A 27,439-nucleotide genomic window follows, 5' to 3' on the forward strand; every position below is an offset into this window, starting at 1 on the left:
GGTCAATAGTGGTGATTCAGGAAATTATAGTAAAATGGCAGATGCTGAATTAAAACAGGGCAGAAAAGAGTGTGATGATGAGACGCAATCAAATGGCCCATAATTCAGTCCGATAGAGGCACTCTGTTGCCAGGTTACACCATTTGGAAATTTAACCTTCCAGTTTTGCACAGAAAAGACCTCACATTATGATTTTCTCACAGATTCGGTAGTAGACATTTATTTGTTTTAACAGGCTACAACATGTCTGTTTTTGTTAATAATTTATTGCAGCAGAGTTCCTGAGTATTTTAGTGGGTGTTGAAATCCAGGAGGTACTGACACACATTCATCACATATAGTCAAACACGCGACATTGCATGAAGGGCTATGGCAGAAGACAGAAAATTTATCAAACGATGAGTGTGAGTGTGTGACAATTCTTCAGAAAGCAGTATTCTTCAGAGCCAGTAACCATTAAGATAAGTAATGATCCCTGCTGGTATATACAAATGGCCTCAGCTGAATCATGCACTCACTTTTCTCCATGACAAATTCATTTCCTCAGAGATCTTAAATACTCTAGATCACCTATTTGTCTGACTGACTGTTCAGTTTAGAGGGGTTCAATTTCTCAGGTAATACTTAATTTTCTCCAAATACAAAAGAAGAAAGACAAATTATAAAAACTAACAGCTGTGAATCAGAAATAAAGCAAGTATCTTTGGCTTCCTGAATACTGTAGAGTCCAACTGGGATCATTCGAGTTATACTGTGACATTCACCACATACCTATGAGAAAAGAAAGAGAGAAATAGAATGAGAATGAGACAATAAAGAACAAATAAATGAGTAAGAGTGAGTAAATGCAGTAATGAAGGAGTGAGAGTATAAGTAGCATGCCTGAAAAAGGCTGAATCATTCCCTGCTGCTACGTGTGACGTCTTTGAGTCTCATAACCACCATAGATTGAATTGAATTTAACCTGAGGGCAAATTAAACATGATAGGATGACATGATAACAAACAGACCAAATATTAATGACATACCAATGTCTAATGCATATCTCTAATGGGTTATTTGCAATTTAAGATTCTTCAGTCTGAATGGGATTGATCATTGCAGTACACAGTAAAAGTGGGTTCTGACTTAACAAATTGGCTAAAATTGAAGTCTTCTGTCTATCACATGTACAGTATGCTGTGCACAAGAAGAAGTGGTTATTAGCATTAATGGAGGAGGCCAGCGAGGAGCAACCATCTCTCTGCTACAGTAGTCGAGGGATCCGATGGAGCAGTAATATTCTAATTGGATCCATCCCATTAAAAAAAAAAAAGCTTGTTTTCCTTGATTACTTTGATGTTTGGCTTGGAGCAACGGGGCAGTTCCATTTATTTACTCCCTCTCTCTCCCATTCTCCCTCTCCTTGTCTTAATATATTGGCTAAGCAACTGAACTACAGCAAACAGCATTAGCCTCATTACAAAAACACTCTAGTGCCCCCTACAGGCTACCATCAGAACAACCAACATTAGCTATTCTAAGCACGTGGCGCTTGGGGAGAACAGAGTAGATCAAAACAGACCTCCAGATTTATGATTTTATTCGGTTGCACCATGAAATTCCTTTTAACATTTCTGTTCATCGGTGTGATTCATAAATCATTCATGTCACCTTGAACACAACACCATAGAGCATGTGAGTTTTCAACTATGATCTAAGCTTTTTGTCCAAATAATTGCATTATTATATAGTCAACATTAAAATGTCTTCTCACACCAGAACCGTCCTCAGGGTCTGGTTTCATATCAGCTTAGAGTTTGGATACAAAAGTGCACTGAGGCTGCCACTAAATCCCAGATCTTAATTAAAGTGGGATTATGGGTCAATTAGGGGACTAAAAGAAACTGAGAGATACAATCCAAGATAAAACAATATTTCGCAGTTAACACACTGAAGAGAGAACAAAACGAGGACATTGGGAAAGTCAGAACAAAAGTGTGAGATGGAGGAGTAAAATGTAAATTCAAGCACATAACCCATGGAAGCAAGAGTGAGGAAAGTCAAGTCAGCCATGGCACAAAATCCCCACAAACTCAAACTATGATACACATATTCACACAAAACTCACATCATTGATTGATTCCCCTAAATGATTGTTCTTGTTGTGTTCGCATGAATCACTGCAGTGGATGAATCTGATCTGATGAGAGTTTTTGAGTGTTTTTTATAGAATATGAGGGCCAACGCACTGCACACTGATTAAAATCACATCAAACTCCAAACACACACACAGACAGAAGCTGATATTATCAGTGCATTTTAGTCCTGATCTAAGAGAGATAAATACTGACAGTCTGTGAGACATATCCTGAGGCCAAATGCATGCTTAAATATAAATAACACACCATGACACAAATCCATTTTCATACATACTACATCCGAATGTCCCAAATGCATAGCGATGCAAATTTACAAACACACACTGCACACACCCTGGTTTTATTATATTAGTGAGGTCAACTAAGAAAGGATGTGAAGGTATATCCTTAAATCTAAAATCCCCTAAAAGTAACCCTCACACAAACCTCATGATATTGGGAGATTAAAAGTAAACACTGATTTAGCATCATTTTGACCTCTTCAATGTTTAATAGACGATTTAAAGTGATTTTCCTTATACAACACAATATAGATGAGATTCAAACCAACCAGTCATGCAATATGCGCATTTGATCATTTAATAACATTACCCACAGATAGGCACTGAGGATCAGAATAACAATGTCTTCATTAATGAGATATTTAATTTAGACTTTATCACACAATGACTGTTCAGCTTGAGTTTGCACTAATAAATTCACTTTCGAATAGCATTGTTCCTCTGACTTTCATTTCGTAATTTAAGCAGCACTGAATAAAGCTCTGTCAGCGACTTGATAAGGCTTGCAAACTTTAGTTGTGTCCCTATCAAGCTGTACACTCCTTCCCTTGCATCCTCTCTTGTTCTCAGGATAGTGGTAAGTCACTTTTAGATTAGTGATTTTGATTACAAGGTTTCTCTTAATTAACCTCCATTTATAATTCCTTCTACAACTCATTTTCAACAGAAATAAAACTGTAGCAAAGCCTCATGGGATACCTGTAGCCGAACAGCTGCCTTTGTTTAGTTTATAAGTAAAAGAGTTTGTATAATTAGTGGAATCTGGATTATCTTTTTTTAATTTATCTAAATTGGCAGGTTGTTTGCCAAACATGTTGTAACTCGTAAAATTGAGTTCAGACTCAGCGTTCAGTGTGTTTAAAGGTTCTCTAAGCGATGTGGGGCCAAAACTTTTTTTGTCACATACATCAAGCTGCCTGTCCCCTTAACACACTGTAAAAAAACGCGGTCTCTGTAGACACCACAGGCTCCACAAACGGCAACAAAAACAATTATGTCTCACCCGGACCACGAAACCTAACAAACAGTGTTCCAGCCAATCACTAGCAAGAAGTATTTGAGGGTGGGTCTGGGGGGTTAGTGCGCGTGCACATGAAGGGGGTGTGTGTCAACGCATTCTCACCCCAAGGCGTCACCTTTGACCATGCTTCAATATTTGACGTTTTAGGCGCCCTTTAGCGTCACTTACATGACGCGATCCTACGGCGTCATCTAACTGACGCTAAAGGAAAGCGTCTGTTAGAGGACGCGGTTAGGTTTAGGTGTGGGGTGGGGGTAGGGTACACGCGATCCTAGGGCGTCATCTAACTGACGCTAAAGGGCGCCTAAAGCGTCAGATATTGAAGCATGTCCAAATGCTTCCCAAGGCGTCAGTTAGGTGACGCCTTGGGAGTGAGAATGGGCTGTGTGTGTGTGAAGGAGAGACTCAGAGAAGCATCAGAGGGAAGTTTGAAAAATGGCTGACACACGACCAAAGAGACGTCGTTCTGAAGAACAAATTAAAAAGAAGAAGGAGTCGGATAAAGAACGTGTGATGTTCCGAATTTACATCGGTAGCAAAGCTTTTTAACGATGGCGAGAACTGCGGCCGCAGAAGGGCTTCCAATCCGACATTCAGGTTGTTCTGTTTTTGCTAGACAGTTGGGTAACGTTAAATTGTTTTTTTTTTCTTCTAAATTGACACTTATGTTCGCCAAACCCACACAGGGATATAATTAGCTAGAACTATGCACGTTCACAATTATTTCAGGAAGCACGGAAGGGAGGGGGAGGAGATGAGATGCGGAGGAGGGAGGGTCTAGCTAGCCTCCGATTTGTTTGAAAATATTCCGAACGTCAACACCCAGGATCGCTTAGAGAACCTTTAAGAGAAGGAGAACTAAACGGCCGTTTTGGGTTTTGTTTTGTTTTTTTGCACCTCCGCTCTGCGCGTGTTCTTAAAGACAAAGACACATCTTTTCAGCTTGCCACTATAAATCACTATTTTTCTGCACTAATCTAGTGAATTTTCCCCAAGATATATTCAGAGATGATAAACAAGATGTTATAGAATAATAATTCAATGAAAACACAAATTTGACAATTGACATTCAATCTATTTTTAGACTTTACTGAAAATGTAAAAGCACGACATCCAACAGGTTTTCCCAGATCGCATCACATATTTACACACTGAAGGTGTGTAAATTTAGCCTGGTTCTACCAGACTCTCGTACATACATTTCATTTGTACAGAGAGTCTGGCCTCCCTCAATTGAGAAACGTTTCCTTCCTTGTAGGCGGGTTCACTATTAAAGTTCAAATCTATTGGATCTGCCCAGAGTCACTCACGATCTGCCATAGCCAATCGCTAATGTGTGGTCGTGAGTGACGTATGTCATGCGCCGAAACGGCTGGAAACAACCATAGACAGTAAAAGAAACAACAAGTCCGAACTCCGAATGATCAGAGGATTAGATTTACAATAGGATTTCAGTCAACGAGAGCTGCAGGTTTTGTTAATCTAGGAACAATTATTAATTCAAAATGTATATTTGACATGAAGGACAGTGATTATTCAGTCAATGCTGTAAGTTACAGTGAATGATCAGTCTGTCTGCAGATGTGTAATAAACAACAATTTTTCATGTTACGTATTTTTGTTTCTTAATTACCTTAATTATGGTCTTCAAAGTATGTGTTTGTACATTTTTATATGGCATTTAGTTGTTTTTTTTTATTAAAACAAATTAACCATTGACATCTAAAACTGAAAATCAAATATAGTCTCCAAAGTATGGGTTTTCAAATTTTTATTTATGACATTTTTTTTTTTTAAATCACAACCAATTTGTATGATTTACAACATGTAAAACTGACACACCAACCTCCTGTACGAGTGCACAAAGGGGCTCAAAATGTTCTATTCATCACAAGAATCAGTAAATTTACTGTTGGGAATCTGAGCGACTGACATGACTCCTGAGCGGATCTTCAACAATAGTTTAGCAGCCAGGACTCGGGGCTTCCGAACACCGCGAACACCAGGCTAAAGTCCAAAATGTCACAGTCATTGTGCACGAGCTGCCCAGCACAAACTTCCAACCTTTCTGCCTCCTTCACTTGGTCCTCCGTTGTGCAACAAGAGGTGAGACGACAACAATCCGGCTTTAAATTATGTATATTCGGCAGTTTCTTTTTCAACAACGGACCGAATAGCTTTTCTCACGTCTTTCTCCGCTGCCATTACTGCACTCAAACTGACGCACTACATCAACGTCATCGTTCTCAGCCACTCCCTCTATTCGCTGATTGGTCCTACAAAAAATTGATTTCTGGAAACCTAAGGATATGGAGCGGTCCCAGACGCAGTACTGAAGGAAAATGAAATTGAGCGGAAGTGCGTAGGCGGGCGCAGCCAGGCTAGTGTAAATTACCCTTATACACAAAATAGTGTTATTTAAAGGGGTCAAAATCATATATATTTTAATTCCCCCTCTGGGGTTCATATATAATATTTGTCTGTGCCAAAACCATTAGTTTTACCTTTAAAAATAAACAGTCGATTTTCAGCTGCTGAGCAAAGTTGTTTAAGTTATGAAAGTTCATACGTTTTTCTGCTCAGTTACAATAAAAGTTATTTTTTGACACGGGAAAGCTTTGATTTTTGAAAACAAGATTTTGAAGCGATTTTATCTCAAAAGATCAAAGAATATTAGATTTTGTGTGATATGACACTTTTAATAATCATGAGGCAATAGAAATTTCACACAGCAGAAGAATTCCCCACCTACACATGGACACACATTCACTTGCTCTCTCCATTTTTCTCTTTTCCATCTTTGTTTTCTTAAGGTTATGCATAAATCTCTCTCTCCTGTGCATTAATAATTTGTCATTTTAGCAGACAGACATGTCTAAACAAAGCAACCTGGGGTTAAGTGCCTTGCTCAAGGGCTCAATGGAGATTGCTCCTTACAGGGCCTGAACCAGCAAAGTTACAGTTACTAACAATTGGACATAAACAGATCAAAAATACTGTGGCATTTATTTGTCATTATTTTTTTGTTGGTTATCTACTATCACATGGGCACAGGTGAACACTTCAGTTTTCTTATAGTCTCTGAGACCCCAAAGATATGTACGATCACATTGTTAATGAAGGAAGGTTAAAATATGTTAGCAACCTGTAATTTTTAGCTTACATGTTTCATAAGATCAAGACAAGCCATGATGTATCAACCTGAATGTTAAGTATCTTTTTAAGCTATTAAATTGGCCTCAGGATCTCAGACTTCAAACCTGAGGGTCACACACTTTCACACCATTATATTCACACAAACCCACAGTTTCTTACACTTCATCTCCAGCTATAAATCAATTCATACTATAACTGGTACATATGGAGTCTAATTTGCTTTTTACCGATGAACATAAAATAAGCTGTTTCTCAGTTATGGTGTTGATGAGCGCTTTTAAAATAGTGCAGTGTTCTTATGTTGTGAAACAACACTGCAGCCCATGTCATCTGCCAGTGTCATTTCACACATCGCTGAGTGTGAATCAGTTTCATTCCTTGGAACAATTACTCCACATTTCTCTCTATTTTCTCTCTTCTCTCACAGTGAGATCAGTTCTTTCTCTTGTTAGCGCCGCATCGCTGCCCAGACCTACACAGACAAGTCAACAGAACATTCTTATGGCATGACAGGTCAGACTCAGCCTGCCAGGGTTTGATTTCTTTGTATTTGCCCTCTAATCTGAAAAGCTGCAGTGAAAATTTTCACTGCGTTATTACTTTCGTCTTTTTCTTCCCCAGGCAAAACAGCAACAATGACCCCTGTGAACTTCATGAAGAATTTCTTCGGTTTACATAGTGAGAGAAAGTAGGCTAGCTAAACAAGAGAACAGCTAAAGGGATGAGAGCTCTCCAAATGCTAACACTACTACGCACATAAAGAACGATAGCCTAGGGCTACGAGAGAGGAAGAGACTGAGTGAGAGAGAAGGACTGACAGTTACAGCTTTGTCTACAGACAGTAGTGAAGATGCGGAGTGTCAGGAGTTCCTAAGCTTCAACAGCTAAAGAGGTTAATATGAGAAACAGAGAGAGATGCAAAGGATGATGAAGAGAAATAGAGAGCAAAAGATCAGTGCAGGTCTAAATGCTCTTTTCAGAGAAAAGATAAGAAAGGGAAAACCGCATGATTAATCGGATAGATCACAGTATGAACATAGGTGTGTGACTGTATTAATGCATTTTAAGCTCTGCAATGCTGCAAAACTTGTCTTTAAAACGGCCTGAATGTATTGTGCATTGAATCGCAAGCGGCATATTTCTCTCTATTCCACTAGACAGCTTTACAAATAGATGAAGTACAATAACATGACAGTTTTTGTTCCTGAATTACTTTGCCATAGCAGACCACGTGAGTTAAAAAACCAACAAACCATAACTTTTCCTGACGTCTCCCTCCCCCTGGTGACCATTGATGGATTCTTTCTGACAAAGCATTCATTATCGCGCACAGCAGAATGTACCTTTCTCCAGACCACTGCCCCTTTTTCATTCACCCCCTTCCTTTACACCCAGTTTATCTAAACTTGGATTATTACCAGTAGAAAATGCAATGGATTCTCAAGGGGTATGGGGGGGGAGGGGGGGTATATTGATCCCATTACATAATAATAATAATAATAATAATAATAATAAATGTGCTAATAATAAATTGAATGCGCTCTAGCTCGAAGATTTTGTAGAAGCATGTCGTTTTTTTGAGTCGGGGATGAAGTCTGCCATCTAGTAGAGGGGAGGTCGAACGAAATTTTACATCCTATTTGACAAAATCAGACGTTATTTTTTTCAGTGCCGCATCTTGTCGAATAAACTTGACAGTGGCGCCAAGAGGGTTAAATACACTTCTGACATAGAGAGAGACAGAGAAAAATCAATTATTTAAAAGAAGAAACATGATGTCTTTACAATATCAAGCTTAATTTCCTCTGACAATAAATACAACTTTGTTTGTGTTAGCATGTAAGGTGTACTCAAAATTTTCAAGTTAACAGCCTTCATTATAAGAAAAGCTTTAAGTTTAAAATTCATACATCAGAACATCTCTTCTAAATTCCTCAGCCTCTGAAGCTTATTTCAGCAGATATTGTTACAGAAAAAGTGTTGATTGTGGTCTCTCTGGCATACCTTTTCAGCACAGTCATTCTTCATGGCCAGATTGCTTCCATCTATCCCAACCAATCCTGCATTGGCTGACAGCTAGCATTAGCATTCAACACTAGCAACCACAGCATGAAGCCATGCTTCAATCACAAAGCTCTGACAGCTCTAATAATGGATACAGACTACAGATGTTGATTTTCCCCTCTAGATAGCTGATGAATAAGCATGTTAACCTATGGCCATATTAGGATCCTAAAAAGAAACATTGTAAGGAAATTATGAGGCAGAATATAAAAAAGTAAGACAGATATACATAGTGGTGAATATTAGATGGATGCTAGAGGAATACATGCCAAATAAGTTAGCACAGAGCACTGACAACTGATAATCAAAAATTGTTCCACTGTTTAAATGTAATAGAAATTAAAATTGTAATAAAACAGTTTACAATTTTATTGCCATATGTAATAATATATTTATGTTACATGCTCATTTTAGACTGAATGATAGGTGTTACTTGCTTATCACGTTTGACCTTTCAACCAATGGCTAAATTTCTTGCACATGCTCCATTTGAGTGCCAGAAACTCGAGCTTATGAACTGAAAATTTCCTCTGTGTTTTGCTCAGAGTAATAAAATCTCTAATAAAATAAACCAGTAATACATTAATAAGGATTTTAGTGAAAAAGCAAAAATACATTAAACTTGGATTTCACTTAATATAACTTCTTACACAAATAAATGCTGTTCTTCTGAACTTTTCATATTCAAAGAATCCTGAAAAAAAATTATCAATGGAAGGGACACACACACACACACACACATTTTTACTCACTCGTTTGTTCACACGTAGCTATGTATAATATAGTAATGTTTCATAGTTTGGAGCGGCTCAATCGCTTCAGTTAATGTCCTCTGTGCACACTGTGAGTTTGAGTCACTCGCGCTATGGGTTTGAAAAGCAAAACGCACCAAACAATAGGGTTCATGTTTTTACTCCAATCTCATTTCATAACGTCACAACATGAAGTAACATATAATAATCCATATATTTTTCTCTACTGTATTGTTACTGAAGTGTTCCTTTTTAACGATTTATAGGTGTTCCGTGTTGGAATATCTGTTTTTGTTTTGGTCTGAGTTTATATATACAGTATATATATATATATATATATCATGCAGCCCTATAGTTTCTCTTGATATCAGCATTCATATTTTTAAAGGGACCAGATGCCATTGATGAATCCTGCTGACTTAAAACATTCTCATGTTCGTCTTTTAAAGTTAAAGGGTTAGTTCACCCAAAAATGAAAATTAAGTCATTAATTACTCACCCCCATGCTGTACCAACCCCGTAAGACCTTCGTTCGTCTTCGGAACACAAATGAAGATATTTTTGATTAAATTTGAGAGCTGTATAACTACCACATTGGCTCCTAAGGGACTGCCTCTTGACGGCCCAGAAAGTCAATGAAGAAAATGTTTAAATATCCCAAGTGACTACCGTGGCTCAACTGTATGTTTATCAAGCGACGCGAATACTTTTTGTGCGAAAAAACAAACAAAAATAACGAGTTTAATCGACTATTTCTTTTCTTCCTTGTAGGCCAGAAACGAGATTTGCTTAGATTTCCACGACGCATGCGCGAGAATTGCTATCTGCTTACACTACTTCAGATCGCAATTCTCGCGCATGCGTCGTGGAAATCTAAGCAAATCTCGTTTCTGGCCTACAAGGAAGAAAATAAATTTTTTTTTCTTTTTCCATTTTTTTTTACTGATCATAATTACTCCTCAATGGATCGAGTCCAGACCGAACTTCCCGACCAAAAAATGTTGTGGATGCGGTTTGGGCTGGCATCCAGGCTAACGAACATCAGATTCGAGCATCAGATTTTTGAAATCCTCTTCTTCCATATCATATTGAGTAAAAAGATAACGAAAACCATTTCTAACGATACAAAGCTTAATGCAAATCGGTGAAGTGTTCCTTTAAAAAAAACAAATAAATAATAAATAAATAAACACAATATTACATAACTCACAAACAATAAACAGGCAGAAGTCAAAAGTTAAGCTAATAATGATCCAAATTACAGAATTAAACATCACAAAAAGCCATCAAGGGTCATTACAAGTCCATCAAATTGCTCTGCATATCTAGATGGGAATAATTTCAGTCATAACAAAGTGAGTCGTAATGTAATAATTCACTGTGTAATTATTTTGAGCCAGTGAACAGAGCAGAAGAGATGCTTTCATTTAGCCGGGGTCCAGTGAGACTGCAATCAGTACAACATTAAACAAATATAAACACATTATCTCTCATTACAGACCTCAGACATTCTGACTTCATCACACAAACACACACACACACACACACTGGATTGAGTCCAGCTTGTTGCCATGGATTCATCGGAGATGAGGAATAAACGGTGAAGAGTGTGCACAAACTGTAACAGACATAACAGGTGTGTTGTTCATTCATGTTGCACTGCTATATTCTGTTACATCTGCTTGCATTATGCTCATGTGCCATTGTCCTCGTTTCTCCTGAGCGGCAACACATGGTTCACGCTTTGTGAGTTTATCTGAGGAGACGGCGGTAATGTTGTCTCTGAGCCCGGGGGGCCACAGACTGACTTCTGTACACGTGCAGACCAACTCGATCTACGAGAGTATTGATGACAAGTGTCCTTCTGGTCAAGGGCACTAATCAGGTCAATGTGATCAAAACACTCCGGACAGGACCACCATATCGGAAGATCGGAAGAACAGAGAGTGGATGTCTGCCCAGTGTTTGTCCAACCCTCAAAATTACATCTGACATCAAGGCTCGACGAAAGATCCCCAGTGCCCCAGAGACACAACATCCATTCCAAATAATAACAAATGACAGCTCATGATGTACAGTCATAAAATAATAACATTATTTGACTTTAATGTGATAAAAAAATGACATTTAAAACTAGTTTGAATCTTTAGTCTTGAGTTTTGACTTTTTAATTTTACATTACTCGAGAAACCAAGTAAAAGCATTCATTTTCTTGTAGTCATGAGTCTTTAACAGCTTATTACTAACATCTTTCAGTCATGGCTGGATTAGGATTAGTGGCCCTTAGGCACTGAAGCCCCCCTCCCCTCGACAACCACACCTTCTAAAGGAAGACACAAAAACACACACACACAATACTAAGGCCCACCAGGTGTGGGATGTGACATGCCACATCACTATTGGTCAAAAAGTATGGCTTTTTTTTTTTTTTTTTTTTTTTTGAAAAGTAGAGCTGCACGATTTGGGGGAAATGACAATATTGCGATATACGATTGCAATACAATAAACAAAGGGTTTCATGAGTCAACTTGCTTGGTTCTCAAGTAAAATGCACACACAGATTAGTGATAATGCTGAAATGTGTATTTCTTAATTCAAACAAGAAACAACTAAATGCACTGTTTTCAAATTAAAATTATATTTTTACAAAATTAAATATTTACATCTTCGTATTATTTGTCTAAATAATAGAATAGTAAAAAATTAATGTAACATTTACCAGAGCCCTTTCTAACAGGTAGGCCTAGGACATATTCGGTTAAGTCGTGACGTAATCACACTCTGATAATACTGTTTCCGGGTCCAAATGCTGGGTCCTCTCTATCTGCTTACCACTTTTGCCCGAGTTTTAACATGCCGCAGTGCTGTGTCCCATGTTGTTTAAATAGATCGGAGTTAAAAAAAAAAACAAGTGACATTCAACTGTCATTCTACCGCTTTCCCTGTGACGAGAAAGAAAAGAAAAAATGGCTGCAGTTGATAAGGTAAGTTACAATTCTTTCCTTTATCCCTAACACCCACTGGCGCTGAAGCGAAGCCAGTCCTTTAAGAAAAGGGCTTACTCTAACGTTATGGGTTGTAACGTTAAGATATGGACGAGCGGAGCGCTTGGACCCGGAAGAGGCTAAACGTCACGCGTGACGTCAGACTTAACAACCGCATACTTATACTACTATGTCCTAGGATTAATTATAGACTAATCCTTATTAAAGCTAAAAAAAAAAATCTTTAGTCAAGAGCAGTGAGTAATTGCATCCGTTCTTTTTGCTATTTGATTAACTTTACTGACAGAAAGCTTATTGGCTGCGGTCTCCTTAAGACCAGCTGCTACTGACAGAGACTCTGATCTCAAACGTGCCTCATTCTGTCACAACTCTTCACGTTCATCATACGACTGCTCTTATGTTATGAAGATACTCGACAAAACCAACATTTTGGCACCATTGTGTGTTACTGTATTCTGGCGTGCTGTCCGTGCGCATGATACTGACGCGTGTTTTTCTGCGTGTGTGTCACAGTCACACTTTTGTCTTGTCAAACATGAATGGTTTAAAAGCATTTGCATGAACGAGAGCAGGATCATCTTGTAATATTTTTTTTTTCACTTTTTTAATTCACTTTTTATTTTTATTTTGATTGGATAATTATCAAGATCGAGGCCAAGCCTTGTTTGTACTATTTACATAGCACAAAAAAAAGATAAAAGAAAAAAAAAAACTGTGCAAGGGCCCCTGGGCACATGCCCAGATTGCCCATTTGGTAGATCCGGGCCAGCTTTCAGTGATGTACTGAGGAATGAGGGGACTGAGAAGGTCATAACTCATAATATGAGTACATTTTAATGTAAGACCTCATAGAGAAAAACAACTAGAACGGGCCAACTACACAGGTTAACTACTGACCTGTTAGGACTCACATGGGGCTGGCTAAAACGAGCTGTTAGTTTGAGTTTAGAGCTTTTCAGCTCACAGACTTCCTCTAATATGAGACCATGAATCTGATCTGTACTGATCTGGTTCATATTTAAACAGATATTTTCTGTGGCATAAGAAGGGTTTGAAATTAACACCCACCAACCCACCAAATGTGGGTAAAAATCCACTGTGGCAGGTAATGTTGTCAAATCAGCAGCCAATATGGAGTGTTACTTATCATGTTTACTCACTTTGCTGGGGAAGTTCAGCACAGATTTAGTGTAAATACTCAACTCGTGAGTCACTAGGCCTGTGCTCAAAATTTCGATACAACAATACATCATCATGAACTACTGGCGATATGCGTATCGATACAGCAGCTGCCGCATCGATACCGTTGTGCTTTTGAATGAAGCCAATTCAGTGCTCGAATTTCAGCGCGGGTATTGCACATAATTTTTATTGTTTCTACAGCTCTCCCACTTATAATGTGGGAAATTCCCACAAACATTGATTCACTTTAGCATGTATTCTGTATTAGAAAAAAATCCACACAAATTATGAAATCAAATCAGTAGTTTGAAAGCGTTCTGCGAGACACAATTTCGAGTTCAATGGCGCTGTGTCTTCTCTCTCGTCTCTCAAAAACGGCTGCTCAAGGCAAGCGTCAGCCGGTGAAACTACACTCTCGCGTTTAGGAGTCGGGACATAACAGAATACTCACTCACTCAATCAGGCCAGCATTGCATCGTGACTAAAGTTTACCATTTGCGTGTCTAAATCTTACCAGTTTAAACATTCAAATGATTTTAAACTATTCAATACTTCAATAGTTATTGAATAGATCGTGATACGTATCGTACCGTGGCTTTAGTATCGTGATGCGTATCAAATAGTGACATTGTTGGTGATACACAGCCCTATGATATATTAAATAAAGTGTATTGTGCAGAACCTGCATAAATCTGGCTTACTTGAACATACACGTCACTACACAACAAATAACAGCGTGCTTGTTCATTTGCATTGAAGCAATAGCAAAGATTAAAAAAACATAATACTGTGGAAATACTTGCCTGGGATAACCAACCTCAGTGAAAAAGGAGAGACCCACACCAAGCCACGAAGGAAACCAAGAAAGAAAATTAGAAGTTTTAATATTAAGTGGCAAGCTGGGCGCGAGTGGCTCATCTTTGACTCAAAAAAACGATGTAATGTAGCGTGAGGACTGCAGGACATAAGCTTTTGTCCCTATTTTAAAAACAAAGGCTTACAAGGTAACAAAAAATAAAATTGAGAAGAATGTCAGACATTTATGCCAAAGTGGCGAAGATAAAAATCTTTGTCATTATTTTCTTTGTCATTAAAAGATAAGCATTACATTTCCTGTTAAGTGTTATACGGGCCCACCGGTGGGCCCAAATCCATTACATTTTTAAAACAGTAATATCCCATATTAAACCTTAACTCATCTTGACAAACTATATATCATTTGAAAGTGTACAATCTCTAGTTTTCATATGGTGATTGATTTTCTAAATAAATTACAGAGCCGTAATTTAGCAATTTGCAACAAGAATATTTTCCTACTCCTAAGCTGTGTTTAGACCTTTATTTTGAAATTGTGATGAACATGAAAAATCAAGAAAGAAGGGTAGAAACCTCAGTTTGTTTTCATGCCAAGAGTTCAAAAGATAGCATCCATTCAATTATTTTAGAAAAAAAAGGTCTGAATTTTTTTAAAATATAAAGAAGAGATATATAGATTCACCATTTGTGATGTGATAGCAAGCTATAACGCACATACTTGTTATTTTTATGTTTCTTAGAGGTTGAATTCATATCAAAATCTGCCAAACTTCTCATATTAATTCTAAATAGGATGTCTACTCCATAAATTGTAAGAAAATTTGGAAAATAATGGTTCATATCACTCAAAACACTTGGAAATGGAGGCACCCTTATGGGCAGTAATGGAGTCTGGTTGTGACCGAATTAAAGAGTTTGGTACTGCGCCCAAACAAAATCTTCCTGAAAGTTCATTTTTTGAGATATCAACCTAAAATTTGAAACGCAACTTTTGGCTTTAATTTTTTGCAGTTTTAGAGTCGCACAGGTTTTGAAAATATATATTTTATATAAAATATGAATAATTATATTCTTTTACATTGTACATTTTCATTAGCACAAACTTCTTTTAACTTTTTTCTGTTTCACTTTCTTAATTATTTCACTTCAACAAAAATCTGCTAAATGTCTTCTTTAAAACGAGACCAATCTTATGCATATTTTCCAAAGATTCTTGAATTACAACCATTTAAGTTTGAAATTTGCATTTTCATGTAAATTCAAAGGGGGGGGTCACTTGCACAACATACAATTTATCAATTAAATAGTTTTTTTTTTCAGCTACAGTAGGTGCATTTACAGTATAATGATCATTCAAAAAATATATTAAATAAAAATATAAAATAAAAATACATAGACTTCACTGCATAAATTATACATTGATACTCATTAACCCTTGTGCATTGTTCAAATTCACTACCCTTTCGTTATGTTTGTGGCTGAAAACAGCCACTACTTTAAACTGCTGTAAAAATGTATCAGATATATATTTGTGTTCTATTTTTTTTTTTTTTTTTTTTTTTTGCATAAATCTATTAATCAACCTCAATCCTCATCAAAACTACTAAATGTTTAAAAAAAAAAATTAAAAAAACACACATAATGACTTATTTTCAATATAAAATATGATTGTGAACTGGATTTTTTTTTTACCTTTTATCACAGTCTTGGACATGTCAAAAATTAGAAACAATATTGGTTTGATGCATTGTTAGTTTTTGTGCAGCATCAAATTTGAACTTTTTCTCCCTCATTTACTGTTCGTGGCTGTTTTCGCCCAATTGACTTCCATTATAACCACATTTTTTTTATTGCAAAGCCATGACACCATAAAATCATGCATTTTTGATTGTTGGTGTTTTTCCCTGTTGGGAAGAGGTAAAAATTTGTAATTTTAAATGTTGATAACCAGGTGGAACCATTAACCCTTTAGACAGGCCTGTGAGAAAGAACGCATTATCTTAATGTTTTGAGAGGACTCTCCTGTTTAGAACCTGGCCAAATCCAAAAAAAAAAAAAAAAAAAAAAAAAAAAAACAAACAAAGATGAGAAGAATGTGTCAGTAAGTGGCGATTTCACCTGAATAGTTCTCTAGTGAGAGTTTGTTTTAGTGATTTTGTGGAAAAGATGAACCTGGTATTAAAATGCATTGGTTTTTATTTCACAGTCTATTGCCTCCCACTTCCATTACTACTAACTCTCATGCAGTCTCTCCATCTCATTTAAAGCACAGCAGAACTGACAGGATGCTCCAAATGACTTGTGCTCTGCTCCCGAGCAAAACGCACACATTTCCAAACAAAACACAGATAACAAATGAAGCCATGGAGATAGAGGTATCAACGAACACAATCAAAAAGATAATAAACACTGCAAATGCAATTGTGCCACAGATGGGGGAAATATGTATTACTGTGAATAACAAGTGGTGAATAGATTTCTCCAGTCTCTAATGTTTCAACTGTGCTCATGGCCAACAGGCAAATGACACGATCACATTTCATCAAAGAAAAGCAATTTTTTCATGGCTTTTAGAACACAACATGCTCAATGAATGTTTTTGATGTGGCTGATTAATATAGAGTATTGCCTTTATTATATTTATGTGCATGTGATGTAGTAAACAGAAGCTGATGTAGCATCACCTCCAGTGTTATATTATGACATATTTCTACCTGCGTTTTCCTTCTCACTTCACCTTAGCCAGAATGGCCTCTGGTTTCTCATTTAAGCTTTGGCAACCGCTACACATTTAATGGGCTTTTGAACTGTCAAGGCCTCAGGGTCAACACTCTAACGAATGAGCAAGATATATGAATGGAGCTTCTTCACTCTCTCACATACTCTTTATCTGTGATTCAGTGTTACATTTATCTCTCTCTCTCTCTCTCTCTCTCTCTGTGTGTGTGTGTGTGTGTGTGTGTGAGAGAGAGAGAGAGAAACAAGGCAGATGTTCTCAGTTGTCAGCTAAGATCCATAGAGAATTCAGATGAACTACACACTATAAAATTAAAACAATGTCAGAACGTCATGTTCTCACTAATGGTTTACATCTGCTTCATACAGTTACAGTACGTCTCCAATAACGTACGGGTTGTTTCCATGGTTTTTCATTGTCTCGGTTATGTTTCACACATGTTGTTCATTTTGTTGATTTGTTCATCTGCATATTTATAGCCTTGTTTTGTCCAGTTCCTTGTCCTTTCTCATTCAATTAGTTAGTGGATGTTCTAATTTTGATCCTAAAAATCAAGACAGTTTGTTACGTTTTAGTTTGTCAATAAAGAAAGACCAACGTGACTAAATCCTGCACTTTATTTCATATTGTTTGCAATCAGTGTTGACAGTACATAAAGAGTGTCAAAGCCAATGTCTTCCTTCAGAAATAAAGTTTGGGGGTTTAATTGTCGAACTTCTTTGCAGCTGTCATCTTGAGAACTAATAATTCTAATCAGTTGTAATCAGCTGATTGTCTCACAAACGTAACATTTCTCCCCACATAGCAAACCTATAATACAGCGAGGGAGAAAAACCAGTCTAAGTCGAGACCGAGACCAGAGAGGGTTGAGTCTGAGTCCTAGTCGAGACCGAGACCAGAGAGGGTTGCAGGGAGGTGCAGGGTTTTAAAGGGCACCTATTATGGAAAATTCACTTTTATATGGTGTTTGAACATAAATGTGTGTTGGCAGTGTGTGAGCAAAACCACCCTAGAATTATAAAAATCCACCCAGTGTTTTTTTTTTTTTTTTTTTTTTACAATCTCAATAAATCATCTGCTCTGTCTCAGAACGAGCTGTTCTAAGATTCAGCTCTTTGTGACGTAGAATTGAGCAAGGGGTTTGATTGACAGTGTGATCTGTGATCTGTACACCATCCTCCATTGTTTCAAAGACAGCTGGTAATGTCTCTTGGAAACATAAATGTTCTGTCGTGGGTTAATCCTGTTGTTGTGGCTTAAAAGTTAATCCTCAAGTGTGGCTCGTCGTCTACTGTTTGCGATCCACCGAAACCTCCAGTAACAGTAAGTGTATTTTATGCTTTTTGAGCAAATAGTCTTTTCAGTCGATGTCAGCCAATTCAACAACAAATGCGTCTAAAGTTGTTGTCATCTTAGGATGTCTGTGTAGGCTATATAATTTAAACCTTGTTTGTATAGTGTGTAACCACACGTTTATAAAATATATATTTTTTAAAGATATTGTATTAAAAACTGCATATATGTTGTTGTTCTGTAAGTTAGCCATCTTCTCACATTTGCCACAGAAGCGTATGACAAGTAAACATGACGCAACAGGTCCCTCGCATAAATGTAATTTCGCTTGTAAGTAGCAAACTTTATCACAGTAGTATGTAGTTTCAAAAAATTGCACCAGCGTTAGTGTTTGTGTGTCTGTGTGTGTGTTCCACATCCATAATTGCAAATGGGACGCCATTACAACTCTATAAGTACATAAATGTATCAAATAACCATACCGAGACATACTGGTCCATTCTCATTTGTGTTTATTCTGCTGGAGTCTCTTCGTACTATGTATATATTCCGATTCAAACGTACGCTGAATGACAGACAAAACAGCGGTTTCTCTCACTCTCTCAGCCTGTCTGCTTAGAGTGACTGCCATAGGTATCAAGTTACGCCCTCATCCAAAGGCAGGTCGGGGATATGCAGCTCATTTGCATTTAAGGTGGTATACACCAAAAACAAAACAGGCCCAATAATGACATTCTCAAATGGTTATAATACATTCACTATGGGGTATTTTGAGCTGAAACTTCACAAATACATTCTGAGGACACCCGAGACCAATATTATATCTTGTAAAAAGGGGCATAATAGGTGCGCTTTAAAGGATGTAATCCTAGGTTACAATGGTACAGTACGAGTAATTTTGCCTAGTGTTTCAGCAGCAGCACTGAAAGGATCTTAATGCCTCATGCTAACTGATGCCATTTGTTTCGCCGTAATCTGATATTTAACAGGTGGGTGTGTTATTGCATGGCTATGTGATACACTAGGGCTGTTCGACATAATGGAAATCTGACTCGAGTCCAAACTATAATGTCCTCAAATTCAATCACAGGTAGTTTGGCCTCTGCTCTCTTCCTCTCTCGTCTCAAACAGAGGACACAGAGAGTTATTTATGATTGGACTCTAATGGTTCTCTCTCTCCCGAAATGCACCTATTCTCAAAGAGACAGGAGAGACAGTCATATGTCAAAAGCCTTTCTACAAGCAATTTAACCCCGACATATTCTGGCTTTTGCATCATTTAGCATAATTGCTTGTGTCTGGCCTGCAGGACAAGTACTTGATTTCTTTGAGACAAGAGCATGGATGTTGTTACTCTACATTAAAAATGTAAATATAAAAGGGCACTAATGACAGTGTGGAGTGCTCTTTCTGTCTCTCACTCGTTCTGTCTCTGTCCTCTTACTGCTATGTGCTGGTGCTCACCCGCCCACTCACCAACACACACATACTTCTCAATGTAAAATTAACCTAGCTTTCATATTGAAGTGCACACAAAACCTAACATGTTGACAAGCAAGTACACAGTCTTGAAATGAAAAAAAAAAACATGCAGTTAAAGGAATAGTTCATCCAAAAATGTACATTCTGTCATCATTTGCCCAAACCTGTGTGAATTTTCTTCTACTATTTGCTAGCAATGAAGATTTTCTGAACAATTTTTAAACTGAAATTGTCCAATCAAAGACTTTCAGAAAAAAAGAAAAGAAAATTGACATACCCCGTCTGACACCTCATATTTAACGTTTCCTCTTAGTTTTTTACATATTGTGGTAAAATTACTGTTTATTGTATTATATTACTGTCAAGTGTTTTATCTTTTATGTATTTGTGAATATGACAGCATGCACCTTCTATATTTACATTTGTGGAAAAGCTAACTGTAAAATGACATCTGATTCATCATGTGGCTTTCTCTTTACCACCTTTTTTTTAATTTTATTAATTTGGTACACTAACATCATGTCAGTTCCTGAAATAATATGCATTTTTTACTGTAAATAAAAATAAAATTTAAATGTTGCAAGTGCATTTTTTTTTCAGTACACTTTTTCTAAAAATAGTGTCAATGCATTGATATCCACTACCACTCTAATAGTATAATAATGTAAATGAAAACAATTCCAATATGGTTTATGGCACAATAAAAATATCAAACTAATCCATCTGTTTTTGTGTTAATGAGGTGCAACAATGTATCCCTGAAAACTCTACATTCACACTATAATTACTTGTTCTAGGAAATGCATGCTGTTTTCATGACTCATCAAGGGCTTTTTAGAAAAAAATAAATATAAGCAGCATGTCACAAAATTGTACATGTAAACGTAGCCATTGTAATTAATGGTGCTCCGATTGATCGGTCGCCGATCACAATCGGCCGATAATTGCTTTGGGATGTGTGATTAGCGGTCTCTAAAAAGGCCGATCCAGAAAAGCCGATCAGATGACGCATGCTAAATCTTTTTCACTCACTTGGTCATAACATTTTTATACATTCCACACCCCAAGATCTGTACGAAAACAACAAGGTGTCACAATACCACATCAAACAAGTTTAAAATGTTTCATTTAAGAGCAAACAGAAATTAAATTGAAGTAAACATCAATTTTGGCAAATTTGTAGACAAGATGCTGACAGCGTAATACTTTGTCACAGTTTACATGAAAGAGGGAAAAAAATGTTTTTAAGGGTTTGTAACTAAAAAGGTATTTTTCATTGAAATTTCACTTTGATGCATCTGATCTGACTGTGGTGGAACAGCATGTGACTGGTCAGATGTAAAAGTTTAATAATGACCTTCTTTAATGCCTCTACAAAACAGTATGATAGCTCCATAGGAATCTATTGTTTCGATTCAAGAACATCATCGCGTCATACATTTGCGCCGGTCAGAGTGAAAGGGCCTTAAATTAGTTCACACAAAAATGAGAATAATTCATTAATTCATTATTAATTACTCACCCTTATTATTGGCCAGCTCCTGCATCAGCATCACAGGCATGCATCATGGTGCTCACGTGAACAGCATCAGCCAATGACGAGCCTGCGTTCTGATGTAGAACTCGGAAGCTTGGTTGTATTTACAACGTGAATGTAGAAGATTCGTTCGGGTCGCATGACGTCACTGTGGCTTTGCGCCGCCATCTTTACGACCGACGGTCTCCGTAATGTCTGCAATATGTTGTGCAGTTGGCTGCACAAACAGCCGAAAGAGGAACACCAAAAGAAAAGGATAGAAGAAAGAAATGGTTAGCTGTCATTCGAAAAGAGCTGCATGTCTCATATTGTATGTATTATCATTCTGTGTGAACACACCCAACCAGGAGCATGCGGCCATATTCCCCTATACAGCGCGCGAGTAATGATTTAAGCTCTGTTTCGTGTCTGAATGGACAAATAAACACAACTTTATGTTTAAATGTCCGTTTTGGAGAGTATTCACGTAAAATAATCAGTCTTTAACAGAGTTGTCATCCAGTCTCTTTGGTAGAGAGAGAGAGACGAGGAAAACAAACAAGCATGCAAATGGAAATTATCGCGGGCGGAAAAATTATTCCGTTTTTTTTTATTTTATTGTGCGATTAAATGATTTATTGACTATCACAACAAGCCTAATCCAGATTAATGACAGCTAGCCGTGAGCCGTGACTACAGCAGGCAAGCTTTAGTCTGCCCATTCAATTCAACTGGGCAGTTTGGGCGGCCATACCGGGCGAGATCAGTCATAAATATGGAGGCATCCTATTTGGAGTGACGTAGGTGTCACTGATGAATTGATAGCCTGGGAAAACCCAGACAACTTCCAGCAAATTTAGATTTAGAATCTGTAAGTTAGTCTGCCAAAGAGCTCATTCAAGCCCATTTCTAATCCGTCAAAATCACGGCACCAATCAGAAACGTAGGGGTGGGGCTTTACACAATGACGACAGCACAGCGACGGAACTAGGGGTGTGACGGTTATTGTTGAACCCTGTCCTTAGAACTCTATAACTGGCAAAACCATGTAATTAATTTTAATTTCACCAACATTTTTTATCATATAGAATGTTTAAATACTATAATCAGCTTATGAGGGAAACCTAGGCAGAGTTAGTGGTGCTTCGGAGGCTGCTACTGCTGGACATGACACTAGAGAGGTCTGTGCCACTTTACCGATCAGAGCGCGCACTGACACGGAGTAAAGCCTTGTTTATACTCGATGCATCCGCACGAGCGTGCAAAATTGACGCATTCGGTGTGCAAGACCGGCAAGACCCCATTTCGCTTGGCTGTTTCGGCTTTTTGATTCGGCTTTTTGTAACAGCGCCGCATCCGAGGATGAACGACTTCAAGCCGAATCTGCCCGAGCATGTACGTCTTACCGCACCGACATGTAGTTTGCGCGTCTAAATAGCAAAGTTCATTGCGAAGTTATTTTTCTTAAGGTTTTTTTTTACTGTGTGTGATTTATTTAATGGAAAGCACATTCACTTCTAGTTGTCTTGCTGTTCATTTTAAATAAACGTACAGCAAGTAGTTAATCAGTGTCTGCTCGTTTATTTAAACGAAGTTGTTCTACAACATACAAACGCCGCACTGATTACCTCATCTTCTTCATTGCTCTGATTGGTTTTCGGTCTATCCAATTGCGCCCAGAGGCATTTGAGCTACGTCAGTTGGTGACGTCCCTTTGGAAATTATTTGTCTATGAAGCTTTACCAGACCATTACTCAGTTACAACTGAGAATGTTCTGGTTTTAACCAGGTTAGCAGATTGACACAGACGAGAAGAAATTGTTGAATAAAGTAGTTATTTTTATTTGTTTTATTGCGCAGAAAAAGTATTAGTAAAATTGCTCATCTTCTAAATGCAAATTTTGTCATTTTTCTGCAGCACACTAGCTTATAAGCAGCACACTAGCTTATAAGATAACAGTAAGGCCAAGTAGAAGTAACAAGAGGTGAAACTCAATAAAATGTTCTATTGCTAACAAACGCACCATGCGCACATTTAGATATAGCTATGCGCAGAGCTGCAGATCCGCCATCTTGGACTGAACGCAACACAGCTGTCATTGAATTGAATGATACCGGTTCCAATTCAAAAGCGGTTAAGGGAACTAAATAGTAGTTTCTAGTATTAAATATCTCTATAGCCTAAACTAAAATGGTGTGTTGAATACTGTACAACAAAATAATGCTTATGGTTTATGATTAAACAATTTCGTCATACAGCATGAAGCTGTCAAATAGGCTATTTATTTACCACAATAACTTTTGAGGATAACTCCCGTTTTCATACACAGCACAATTTTTTTTTTTTCACAGCACAATTATACAACACCTAACAGCCGTTCCTCATAAAATGATTGACAAATTCCTTGAAAATTAATTTAGTGATAAAAATGAATTAATAAAGCGTCAGTTGCCAGGTTAGGTGTTCATATTTCTCTGGAAATTTGCGATTTTCGAGTCTTAATTTCGACCAAATAAAGTTACATAACAATAGCTAACTGCTATCATTAACGTAGCAGGGTTCTCAAGTCTCACGCATTGGCCGTGAGACACACGCATTTTGACCGGTTCACACGCTCACACGCCACACTGTGTATTTCTCACGCTGAAAAGGCAATGCCAACCAAGTTGTCCTGGCTGAAAGCTTTCTAACGTTGTATACGAGGCGCAGGCAAACAAAGTGAAGTTTCCTGCCGCCAGCGCGTATCTCCGCCAGATTGCGTTCGTTACTAGGCAACATATATATGCGCGCTGCGTACACCACTGATCTATACATGACATGTCATTCAGTAGCGCGAACACACGGAAATGGACGGAACATCCTCGGTCACCGTACGTTCGTTAGCTACTAGGTAACCAACAACATCGCGCGAACACATGTGTCGTGATAGAGAAGAAGGTAAGTTGAAAGAAGCTCGTCTAACATTTTTGGGCTAGAACATTTAATATGTAGCCCATCGTACATTATTATTGATGCAGTCAAAAACTCTACAACTACTTTGCAACCAGGCTCAGTTTGGCTATCTTACGTTATCTGAAACTAAGAGAAATGTTAGTGGGTATGGAAAGGAATGAAGATTTACTGATTTTATTTTAAATTATATTATACTGTAATATTAATAGTCTTTCTAGTTACATTAAGGATGTATTACAGCAGATTGCTCTGGGTAATATTTAATCATTGTCATAATGTTGCATTTGTATTTTTCAAAGATGTCAGGAAAAAAGCAGAAAGATATTTTGTCATTTTGGGCACCAAAGGGTAAGCCCCCTAAAAAGGTTGCCAGATTAGAGGAGGAGACAGTGGAAGAGATGGTGCACTCTAATCTGTCCATTTGTTCTCAATGTCCCACCACACAATAAATCATTCGTCTAGAAGACGCATTCAAAAATTAAAATGCAATTTTTAAAGATTTGTTTGAAACTGTTTGGAGCAATTTGTTATATTTTTGGTTAGCTATATTTGTAATACTGCATTAAAGAGTATTTGATGTGATGAATTGCTCTGTCATTTATCAGATTTACTAATTGTTATAATTTTAATTTGTTCTGGTTAAATATGAATGGGTAAAATTGGGGGCGGGGATGGGTGGTGCGGGGCTTCATTATGGCTCCTCCCCTAACCGCGTGTGATCTCACTCCAAGCTTTTGCTCAAACTTGAGAACCCTGAACGTAGTAACGTTAATAAAAACATTTTCTACTTTACCTCTCTGGATCTTTGGGAAATATATTAAATGCTAGTTGAATGGTTATGCACTGGTAGTTGTAGCAGACAGTTGAAGGCAGAACACGTTTTCTTTGTTTCAAATTATTTCCAGACATTATGTGCTTTGTTGTGCTAACGGTAAAGCCGTTGGTTCAAAATGGAGACACCAGCGCACTCTAGCGATTGTTGCCAAACCAGCAACGGAGTTTCGGCTCTTGGTACTTCTCTAGCTAAGCCAAAAAAAAAAAATTCCATGGAAACTTTAATACAGCAAGAGCCATCGAAGACATTAACAGTTCGAACCGCTTAAGTTAAGTAAAGCGTCAGGTGTCATCTCTTTTTGCGATAATTATTGAACAAAACAAATTACACCAGACGCCATTTTGGAATTCAGCTAACGTTATATTTCCGCCCAAAATAGAAATGAGCTAAACCATACTCTCTTTACAGTAGGTTTCTGAATATCTAAACAAGAACAGTTATTATATCCTGTTACACACTTAAAAACAAAACAAAAACAAACACCTGCTCATATAGGCCTACATAATGAGCTGACCCTCTAACGTTAACTTACCCATTGTAAATGTAGCTCATTTTAACTTTCAAAATAACAACAATCATAATTCTATGTATGCATAAAAACTTCATTTTAAACGTAGGCCTACTGAATAGCTTGCTCACCTGATTTACGACGGGTAGTCCCCGTCAGTACGCTTCTTCTTGTGAGCGGGAACAGAGAACGCGATGCCTCGATCCGCAGGCGATCACGCACCAGCGCTAGCGCCAACTACAGGACTGTCACGTGTGTTCTGTGTGCTTTCATTAGCGTCTATGAAATCTGCTTGTTTTTAAAAAGTAGCCTAGTTAATTTACTACTGCTAAAAATATATATTCTAATAAAATATAATATTGAAATTTTGATAATAATAATTATATATATATATATATATATATATATATATATATATATATATATATATATATACAATACTTACAAATAAATAATAGTTCAAGTCACTGATTATTATGAGCAAACAACTGAATAAGAGAAAATAGAACAGAAGCTTTACTTGAAATTAAATATTTGAAAGCAAAAGAGGCCGCGACAGAGCTATACAGTGCTTGGCCTATAAAAAACTTTTGGCTTTTGATTTTCTTGTTAGGCTATTAGATTCACGCTGCAGTCTCTATTGTGTCCTTCCAATGCTTTTGGTCGTGTTCTTGTTAACTTTATTATAACTTTATAACCTCTATTTAGGCTACACCTGTAGGCCTAATAATCAGCCTCTATTAATGTCTCTTTGGTTATAAGGAGGAGAGAATGTCTTCTCAGCAGAGAAGAGAATCAAACTTTTTTTGTTATAGAGAAGTTTGAAGAATGAAAAGAGAAAGAGAAAGTTGGGTTACACATCTGTGTTATTTTATCATTAAAAATAGAATTGGAGTTATTATTATTAATTAGTTTTATTTTAATATTATCCAACTTAATTTTAATTTAGTTTAGCTAGTTTCAACTAATATCAATATATCGGGGGGGGGGGCGTTTTTTGTGATTTTACAATAATAATTCTGTCACACGTTGCATATTTTGTAGATTCATTATTTTCTGTGGCACAGAACGCATTGAATTAATAACAGTGATCGCTAGAAGTTGGAATTGATGCGGCCACACTGGAGCTGTGAGCCCCCCATCAGGGCCACCTTTTCACTCCATCACTGATTGCACACACACACACCTTATATAGCTTCATCTCTTATCACAATGTGGTATTTTACAGGATTCTCTTGTTCACATTTACAACAAGGGATAGGTTATATTTTAAGGTCAGAGTGACATGGTGGCTGAATGAATGACATTTAGAATATGTTTTCCCATTTTTCTCCATTTTCACTGAAAAGACTTCTCCCTGCCTCAGCTCAAAAAAAAAAGAAAAAAAAGAAAAGAAAACCTCATCTGGGAGATGAATGGCTACACCTGCCAGGCAGGCATTTTATATACACACACCAGCAGCTTTCACATAATTACACTGCAGCTGCCAGAGCGCTATACTCTTACTCTCATTCACCTTGAGACAGAGCAGATCACACAGCACACACTCCATAGTCAACACACACATGATGCACATTCATGGAACCAGATGCTTACTTTCTCTCACCTTGAGCTAAGACACAGATCAATCACACACAACTAGCTCTAAATATACTGTGCAGAATTAATATAATTATTAATGTATATGTTGAACTTAA

General features: G+C 37.4%; 1 long non-coding RNA gene across 1 annotated transcript; it reads right to left on the reverse strand.

The window, feature by feature from the left end:
* Positions 1 to 246: 246 nt before the first annotated feature.
* On the reverse strand, positions 247 to 25,994 carry LOC148998453 (uncharacterized). Its single transcript, XR_016158966.1, has 3 exons — positions 25,874 to 25,994; positions 21,453 to 21,684; positions 247 to 771 (listed from the first exon to the last, which is right to left on the reverse strand). It is a non-coding gene; the product is annotated as an uncharacterized LOC148998453 (long non-coding RNA).
* Positions 25,995 to 27,439: the final 1,445 nt, after the last annotated feature.

The sequence above is a fragment of the Pimephales promelas genome, chromosome 1, assembly GCF_988280905.1.
Source record: "Pimephales promelas chromosome 1, fPimPro1.hap1.1, whole genome shotgun sequence".
NCBI classification, from domain to species: Eukaryota; Metazoa; Chordata; class Actinopteri; order Cypriniformes; family Leuciscidae; genus Pimephales; species Pimephales promelas.